Source organism: Rhinichthys klamathensis, unplaced genomic scaffold (genome assembly GCF_029890125.1).
Source record: "Rhinichthys klamathensis goyatoka isolate OS25496 unplaced genomic scaffold, OSU_Roscu_1.1 h1tg000422l_1, whole genome shotgun sequence".
Taxonomy (NCBI): domain Eukaryota; kingdom Metazoa; phylum Chordata; class Actinopteri; order Cypriniformes; family Leuciscidae; genus Rhinichthys; species Rhinichthys klamathensis.
In genome coordinates this window covers 1,941,541-1,952,114 of record NW_026606920.1, presented here as the reverse complement: position 1 = coordinate 1,952,114, position 10,574 = coordinate 1,941,541, and positions in this window count along the sequence as shown.

Sequence of the window (10,574 nt, the reverse complement as noted above, 5' to 3'; positions counted from 1 at the left end):
TCATGAAGAGGACAGAACACTAATGTAGCCAAGTTGCACATCTTATTGTAGGCTATAGATTAAAAAATCTGAAGTCAAACTCTGTGAAAAAACTCCCACACTTTTCCGGTTCAAAAACGGCAAGATAAAACTTAATCATCCATGTCTGAAATCCAAGCACTATAGTGCTGTTGGCAACAAAAACAACAAATAAACTATCCATGTGAATATTGGAGGAGAATAATAGAAATGTCAAATGGAATAATCCTTTGTCATTGATATTTCCCCTCTGACCATGAAAGGTCATGGCAGATCACTCAATTAGATGGCCTGTGGCCTGAAACCTTTCTATCCTCCATTCGTACATAAAAACTTGCATACTCAGAGCTCCCCCTGCTGTTTCTTCAAAGCAGCTACAAGTGTGCCATCAGCCCTCTGGTGCCAGGAATCATGTCAAACTAGACCACCAGAATAAAGCAGGACTAATCTGAGAACAAAATCCTATTAAGCAAAATAAATCGGTATCATCTTGCATTAAGTTTGTGTTCGCTGGTACATCACACTAGGGTGGCCACTTGAATGTTTTTTCTGGACCATTTAAAGAAAACACATATAACGTATATTTTCCAGCTCAAATTTATATCGTCTTTGCGTCCAAGCTGATAAAATGATTCCAGGTTACACACTTGAGTCATTTCTGTTCCCGCATGGAAGCACAATGTTTGATCAAAACAGGTTTGGGCAGATTTGGGACAGTGACATTCAGGCACTGTCTGATCCCTGCTCATGCACCCCCCTCTGTGTTCACAATCAGTTTGTTTTCTTACAGGTATGTGCCACATAAAAGAGCTCTGGACTATTCATACACATGCCAACTACAGAAGTGTATTGAGAATCTATATGTTTATTTAAAGCACGTCTTTGTGATGCCACTGAAGAGAGCAAACATTGAATGTGCATAGGCTTGGTCAAAGAGAATAATGTAAAAAAGCGTATGAGTGTGTGAAAGCGCTAGGGATGCACAATATATCGGTACCATAGTTATCAACTGCTATTAGATATAATTTATTTCTATTGTTTGAGCTTGAATATTTAAACTGTTAAATGTAATCTTTAGCAAATCTCAAAATGAATATCCAATAGTGTGTGTGTGTGTGTGTGTGTGTGTGTGTGTGTGTGTGTGTGTGTGTGTGTGTGTGTGTGTGTGTGTGTGTGTGTGTGTGTGTGGTGTGTGTGTGGTGTGTGTGTGGTGTGTGTGTGGTGTGTGTGTGTGTGTGTCTGTGTCTGTGTCTGTGTCTGTGTCTGTGTCTGTGTCTGTGTCTGTGTCTGTGTGTGTGTGTGTGTGTGTGTGTGTGTGCGTGCGCAATATATTGTTACCAAATCAGTTATCGGCTGATATTAGAGATTTTTTACAAATTTATTGTTAAAGATTGATTATTTAATTCAATGCTTATTTCCCATGTTTTTACATTTAGATTACCTTTGCCATCATCTCTCACTTAAATTTAATCTTTAATGCAAATTTAATTTAATAGCTGTTAAATATAGTCTTAAGCAAATCTCAAAATTAATATCCATTTTCATACTGCACATTGTAATATAGTGACGCCTAGATTTACAAATTTAAAATGATTTATTTGAGGTTTTACTGCTTTATCTTTTTTTTATTTAGACAAATATTGGTCCAATATTATTATTGGTCATAACATGAAAATAACTATTTTCAGAATTTAATCATTTGAATATTAATTTTAGTATAGTATATACCTAATTTAACAGTAAAAACCTAATAAATTAACCTACTAAATAATGTCTTTTGTCTTAGGGGTATGATGATAGAAAATTAGCTCAGTATAAAAACAAAAGCAGTCAATGCATAGTCCCCATCATGATAGAAAACAAACGTGTGTGTGCATGAATGCACGCTTGTTGCTCATGTTTGTGACTGATAGGATTTGTGAATGATTGTTATAATCTGCCTGTTTCAGGGCCAAGGGAGAGCTATTAACATATTAACATTTGTATCTTGTTTATTTTTCATGCTATAATTTCCCTCTAATCAAGTCTTAATAACGACAAGAGGATTGAGGAATTAGCTGTCTGATGGGCATTGTGCGAATCTTCTTGCTGATTAGTGGAGTGAAACACTTCATTTAGTGTGTCACACTAGGTTGACTACCTCAATTAATTATGGGGTTAGAATTGTTGCATTATTCCAAATAAATAGACTGAGATTCGCAAATAAATGTAAAGAGATTCACAAAAATGAATCAAATTCACAAATAAATAGATTAAGATCCGAAAATAAATGTAAAGAGATTCACAAAAATGAATCAAATTCACAAATAAATAAAGATCCAAAAATACATGTAAATGTACAATACAAAACAATTATACAGTTGCAATCGAAATTATTCAACCCCCATTGCAAATCAGGAGTATTGGCAAAAATGTACAGACTTTCAGCTGTTTGCAATGAACAAATCAAACAAAAGTAATTGAAATAGCTCAACACAACAAATGTTTCAAGTGGTTTCCCCAAATTCAACCAAAAATGCAACTTTTAATGACTTCTCCAGTCTCAAAATTATTCAACCCCTTCATGGCAAGCATCTTTAGTACTTAGTAGAACACCCTTTTGCTGTTATGACCTGCTGTAAACGAGATAACCGGACACCAGCTTCTAGCAGCGTTTCTGAGGAATCTTAGTCTATTCCTCATGAGCAATGGCCTTCAGTTCAGTAATATTCTTGGTTTGCGTGCTGCAACCGCCACCGCCTTCAAATCCCACCAGAGATTTTCTATGGGGTTCAAGTCAGGTGACTGTGATGGCCACTGTAGAATCTTCCAGGACTTTTTCTGCAACCAAGCCTTGGTGGAATTTGAAGTAGGCTTGGGATCGTTGTCCTGTTGGAAGGTCCATTGCTTGTCCAAGCTTCAGCTTCCTCACGATTTCCTGACACTACAAGAAAACCATCTAGCCTTCCACAGGTTTCCAGTGCCAGAGTATAAGCAGCTGCAGAGCATCACTGAGCCTCGCCATGCTGAACTGTAGACCGTGTTCTTTTCAGCGTATGCTTCATTCTTCTTCCTCCAGTCATACCGCTGATCCATAGGGCAGAAAAGTTCTAGTTTTGTTTCATCGCTCCACAGAACAGAATCCCAAAACTACTGTGGTTTATTTGTATGATTTTGAGCAAATTGGAGCCGACTTATCATGTGCTTTTGGGTCAGTAGTGGTTTACGTCTTGGAGTTCTGGCATGTGTTTACACGCCTTATTGTGCAGCAGAAACCTCAGTGCCTGTTGCCACCAAGTCTTGCTTCAGGTCTTTTGCAGTTCCTCGAGGGTTTTTCTGAACCTGCCTTCTCTGAAATCTGGTTGCTTTTGATAGCTTCCTTTTTCTGCCCTGTCCAGGTAGTGTAACCACTGTTCCTTTAAATTTGAACTTGCAAACTATGCTTCCAACTGTGTCCCTAGGTACATTTAGTGCCTTTGCTATCTTTTTGTATCCTGTTCCTTGTTTGTGACTTTTGGACCATTCTTTTGACTTAGCCATATTTCTAACATGCAGTCAAACGTAACACTCAACAAACCTAGCCCGTTCAGATATTTTGTGTGTTCTAGCTCAAGCACACCTTGTGCAACTAATGAAACTCTTGATTAGTTGCAACAGGTGTGCTTGAGGCAACACTCTTTTTTTTTTTTGCAGATTAGTGCTGTTGTGTGGGATTCTTTTTTTAAGGGGTTGAATAATTTTGAGACTGCAGAAGTCATTAAAAGTTGCATTTTCAGTCAAATTTGGGAAAACCACTTGAAACATTTGTTGTGTTGCCTTGCCTTGCTCTGCCTTGCATTGCCTACATTTTGGCAATAAACCTGATTTGCAATGAGGGTTGAATAATTTCGATTGCAACTGTATATATTTACAAATGTGTTTTATGACACAAACACAGCTCTGATATAGGTGAGATATGGATATAGGTGGGTTCTTTTTAAACGTGTGACATTTTGTTGCATTCCAAAGAGATCATATCATACATTTAAAAGTGAAATGCCCAGCAGACAAGTGCAGTGTGTCTGAATCAGCTTTTCCTAGTTTAACAACGGGAAAAATGGTCGGCGCATGGTCTAAAGGTGTTGTCCCTATTCTCTTAATGAGTAATCAGTGTGTTTTGGGCGTAACATGCAATAAACCAATCAGAATTTCATCTTCCATTCCCTTTAAAAAGCCAGTTGTGCTCACGCCATGACGGATACGCTATTTACATGGCGAAATTTACAAGCGGAAAAACTGAGCGCTTCTCTGGCGAGGAAAAGTATATTTTATATAGCGCCTTTCTACAAACTCAAGGTCGCTTTACAATATGATACAAATAAACATGACAGTAGACAAAGAGAGAGACCAGGTTTTTGTTGGTCGATGGTGCAGTCTATTTCAGTTGCCTTAAAATAGCAACCTGCCAACAATGCGCCTGAACACACCTTGTTTTCAGACCAGCACGCCCATTGGCGCACAAATGCATTTGCTATTTAAACAACGTGGCGCAGGACGTGAAAATGATGACTGCTTCGGGCTGAAACTAGCAAAGAAATACTTGCGTCGCGCCTGGCGCTGCATTGTGCCGGGTGTATGATAGAGCCCTAGAAGTGTTTCAAAATTCACAAATGAATGCGGGGATCCACAAATGCACAAGAATGCTTGCCAGGCAGAGTTGTATTTTTGACTTAAAACATATTTGTATTTTTTTTCTCATTGTTTTGTGAATCTTTTTACATATTTGTGGATCTTAATCTATTTATTTGTGAATTTTATTATTTTTTGTGAATCTTTTTACATTTATTTGTGAATCTCAGTCTATTTATTTGGAATAATGCAACAAGTCTAACCCCATAATTAACCATTCACCATGATGTCAGAGCATGACGATTAGCTCATCGAGTGTGTTTGAAGATGAAAGGCCCTCTCATGCACTTCACCCACAGCTTTAAATGCGGAGCCAAGAAATATGCTCTTATCCTCATTAGAGATTTGATGATTTGCTCTCTGATGTATCACTATCAGCTTTCCATAAGCGATAGAGTGATTTTAACAAATATATATATATATATATTAAACGGACTATAGTGCTATATTTGTGTGTCTTGAACCTCGCAACGCCTTTAAATTGCGCTAATTTCGTGTGCTTCTAATGAACAATCGAATTGCTGTTGGCTGTCATTTCTTTTTCAGACAGATGAGGGCGCTGTAGCGTGTGTGTTCAATGTGTTCAATCGACACATTTCAAAATACAGCCGTCTTCGGTTGCTATAAGTGATTTGATAACAGCCATCTAAAAGTCATAAAGTGATCTGATAACTACATCTGTTTGTTCTGTTGACAAAATACAGCTAATTTGGTCCAAAGTCCAATTATATGTCTTTCTTCTGTGGTAAAGCACATTTTTTGACCCACAGCACTCACATGCCTTTGCAGTACGCTAATGTGACCCTCACAAAAATGGAACGTGATGGTAAAACCATTGTACTACAATATACACTGGTACTGAATGATCATTGTTTTTATGTGCTATAGAACTTTGGATGTTGCCGTGGTATTTTTTATTTATAGTGGTTTAATTTACACAATAACATGCCTTTTGAAAGCAAACAACCAAATATGACTTTAGATCACTTGAAAACTGAATTGACACAGATGTGAATCCTCTGTAGGCCTATTCAGAAGACAAAACAGCAGACAAAACAGGATTTTCATTATACTGTTTTAGATGCTTTGAAGCCGCTGGGTGGAGTTGCATATGCTAGTTGCTATAGGCTAGGTGATGCTAACATTTCCTTGCGAACCAGTAGAATAGTTCATATGATTATAATTCAAATTCATTGCAGTTTGCATGTCAATGCCTTAAATGACAACATGCTAACATCATAATGGCAGATACACAGTCATATTTTTGCTGTAGTGTTGTGTGTAGACTGGAGTATAATGTTGCTCAATTGAAGCAAAGATTCAGTAAGGTTTCTTAAAGGGATAGTTCACCCAAAAATGAAAATGCTGTCATCATTTACCTACCCTCAAGTTGTTCCAAACCTGTATGAGTTTCTTTCTTCTTCTGAACACAAAAGAAGATGTTTTTTGAAGAATGTCACTAAGCAAACAGTTGTTGGGCTTTGACTTCCTATTGACTACTATAGTATTTTTTCCATACTATGGAAGTCAATAAGGCCCATCAACTGTTTGGTTACCCATATTCTTCAAAACTTATTTTTTTGTGTTCAGCAGATTGAGCAGAAGAAAGAACAGTACAGTTCATACAGTTTGGAACAAACTGAGGGTAAGTAAATGATGACAGCATTTTCATTTTTGGGTGAACTATCCCTTTAAGTGCTTTGCAATTTGAATGATATATGAAACCAGAGTGTCAGGGACAGATGTTTCAAATAAATCACTGACAAATCAGAAATGGTTAACTAAAAGTATTTTTTCATTAATTGAAATAGCTGAAATAAAACTGGCATATTAATATTAGATAAAAAAAAACAATAATTAGAAATATTACCGTGGCAAATAACAAATATGTTTAAGATGAAGTAAAATGACGGGGAAAAAATGAAACTAAATTGAAAAATAAAATGTATTAAAACTTAAACTAAAATTACATTGTAAACAGAAAATATAAAAATAAAAGTGGATTCAAAATATTAATAAATACTATCATTTTGGTGCAGGGATGATGTCAAAACACGGAATAATAATACGCCCCTGGTTCCCTTGAGGATTTCCTAGGACTGTGGCTGCATCTGAAAGCGCATACTTCCCTACTTTATAGTAGGTGAAAAACAGTATGTGACAAAAGAAGTATGTATGAATTCACCGTACTCATAAAAGAGTAGGCAAAAAGTGCCTGGATATACTTCCGGTGAGATTCTGAAGTGTGCATACGATAGACACTTTACTATCCCATGAGGCCACGGGAGAGGATTTATGAATGACAGTGAAGCAACATATTTTTGAAAACGTATTACGTTTTTAATACGTTTCTAAATAAGACCTTCTGGGGTGTGAGAGTGTGCAGTTTACATAGTAGCAAAGCGTTAAAAGTATAGTCAAGTTATGTTTACCACAGGCTTAATGACACAAGTACACCCCCAAAATATCCAGTGAGAAATCTATTTGAAATGACTCTGTGATTTCTACTGTAAATGTCAGGCTGTACCCTTACTTCTTATATGACAATAATTACGATGACAAGGGACTTTTCAAGGTATGCAAAAGCAATTCTTTTCACCTGAATATGGTTTCCCACGAGAACAGAGGAGTCTGTGGCTTGTCAGGTTTCAGAAATAATACAGACACACATATCTTTAAATGAATCATGTTTCCTTTTTCTTGTGGGACTAGAGATGTACCACATTGTTGAAAATAAAGCAAGATAACGAAAAAACAAAAGACCAGTTTTTGCCATCTGCAGAGACAGAAGCACTAAATCTGCAGATGTGAGCGGTAACAGCAATCTCCAGTCCACACAGACTATCAATACAAATCTAAAACAAACATTAAACAGAGGCTAAAACACCCTACAGTCCTTCATATTCTGTTCATTCAACATAGAGCAGGTAAAGAAAAAAAAAGCACCCATGAAGCCAATCTTGGTGTCTTTAATCAGTTCATTCAACAGCATACATTTATTTCAATTCTAGTATTTAAAAGCCTTCAATGTACAGTCATAAATACCGTCTAATATGACTAAACTTATTCTGTTCATGTCATTATGTTGTATCATATTATCAGAAATAATCAAATATAAAACTGTATGGAACGGGTCTGCCTACATCATGTATCAATCATGTACATTATGATCTTCCTATAAAGCCACAATTATAGGATTACACACATGCTACCTATTGTTAAACTGCAGTGTTCTAACAATATTCATCAAGCGTTATGGTCCTTCACTCCTCCTTATAAAAGCTTATCACACGGGGTGTCTCTTCATACTGAATGGCTTCCTCTTTTTTTTTTTTTTACATGAAATTCAGTCTAATTTCGTTTCAAATGAAAGGTAAAAGCAACATCTGCACACACCAGGGCCATACTCAAGACATTCAACCACAAAATGATGCCCATGCACGTCTACAGGAAGTGATGAACTTTCACTTTAGCCAGGACATTGTAGAGCCCTTGTCTCTATTTCTTCAACATATCATCTAATTTCTAAAAGATAAAAAAGGGTTTAGATCAAACTACATGCATGGAAGTAGTATATTTTTAATACAGAGTGTAATATACAGTATAAAGAATGTATAATAAATACAATATTATAACAAAGCTTTTATCTTCTGCTTTTGGCTTGGTTTGTGGTCTGAACCTCACAGTAGACAGCATTATTTCAAGGGTCCTATGCAGAGTGTAAAGACAACAGCTATCATGCCTATGACTGGACACATGCACATAACAAATCCATGCACCGAAAGAATGCACAAACACAAACATTGTGCAGTAAGTGTAATTTTTTATGCACAAATAAATGTATTGTTGATAGTATTCAGTAGATTTGTCTAAATATGTTCAGAATTGTACTTTTTAGCCAAGAATTTTCATTTCGATTGATCACTACTGCACTACATCGAAAACCCTTATTCATAAGCATGTAATTTAGCCTAGAGACATGAAATGTAAGTAAGTGTGATATTGTTGTAGAGATATCCCAGATAGTATACATATCCTGGCCTCATCTGGGCCAACTATGGCACATATGGCTCAGTTCTGGCAGCGGCAAAGGTCAAATGGGCCGTATCTGGCCCGTACACATCAAGCCGGTTTTAGTGTGAGTTGTGGCTTGCTGTGTGTGGCCCATGTGACCTTTGCCTCTGCCAGAACTGAGCCATATATGCCATTGTTGGCCCAGATGAGGCCCAGCTATGTATGCTATTGCCACAACTGGGCCAGATGTCATTTGCTATCTGGGATGACTGCAGTCACCAGCGACTCTTTATGATGTTCGGGATTTTTTTCCCCCTAAGGGTTATAACCAAAGTCCTTTTAGGCAAGTCATGCCACTCGGCCGCCATCTTGGCAACGCCTCCGGGCAGCTATTTCGCACTAACAAGACCAGGCTCCTATCTAAATGAATGGGCAGAGAGTCAGAACTGCAGTTTCACTGGTCACCGGGACATAACAACTGCATGTATAGAAACAGCAGTAAAATATGATAAAAATCGCTGAAAAAGTTTGATGACTTTGCCCCAAAATAAGGTTTAAAACGCCTTTTCCCCCACAGGTTATACTTTTACTACGCATGCGCAAGGGTTCTCTCCCTCTGTCGTGCGCGCGCTACACAGTTTGAAGCACAGTATGTGCGAGCTCGCTCTAAATTCCGGGAGATTTGAACTAATTTGCGGCATCAGGGAGCCGCTATCAATCTGCGGGAGACTTCTGATGTCTGATATTTACACAACTCACACATACACTGCATATCAAATCTGCCGCCTTTTCAAACAGTAACGTATTTTGCGCTGCCGCAAACCTCAACTGTGCGCATGCGTCAGTGGAACCAGACGATAGGCTTAAATGTTTCCCGGCTTGACTGTTAAAAGCAGACGATTGGCTTTCCAGCGGGAGGGGCGGGACATGTGCAGACAACCGCCATCTTTGGTGTTACGGGTTTTCCCTATATAGTTGTATTAAGGATTGATGAAGTGGCATGTCTCTATATAAATAGTCTCTGTTATAACATAGCAGAGTGGAAAAAGGAAGAGAAAACGGATGTGTGGACCCTCACTTCTTATTCCAGCCAGAGGCATAGAGAGAGAGAGTTGCGACACTCCCATAGACCGCCATAGGAACTTTGGAATGCGGAAGTAACGCGTGTCATGGAGCGGCCGATAGTTCCAAACACTGATAGTTCCAGCATTGAACCCCATTCATTTTCAGTGCTTCCGAAGTACGCTCGCTTGTAAATTAATGAAATTACTGTTTTTTTTTTTACTTTTACACACATTAGCCGACCTCTCGTGAATCTAGTCTGTAGTTATATTTTATGTAGCCAGTTTTAGTAAATGTTTATTGGAAGATAATAGGTTAATTGCAGCGATAGCTTATGTGACCAACACTTCACTAATGTTAGCTAACTTACGGTAACCTGATGTATATAATATATAATATTTTTAATAATATTTTATGTATATATATATATATATATATATATATATAGCCTATATATAATATTATACACACACACACACACACACACACACACAATTCATTTATTTAAATGGGTTAGGGTTATGCATATATGTGCTTATATGTATTTAGGAACATAGTTAATTCACTCATTAACTATCTCTCCGGTTTAATTTTATGAAGAATATTTTTCGGTTGAATATTTACCGAACATTGCTGTATATAGTCGTTGCTTTCTACGTTATGGGAGCAGTCTATTTCCCTCCTAAATCGTTCATTTGTACATGCACAGCGTAATTATTTATATTTTATGTTGGTTGGAGTTCTGAACGGACTGCAGACCTCTTTGCGTGATCACGAAGGTAGGCTAATGGCTGAATCGGAATTTATAAGCAAGATCACGAGAATCAATAGCC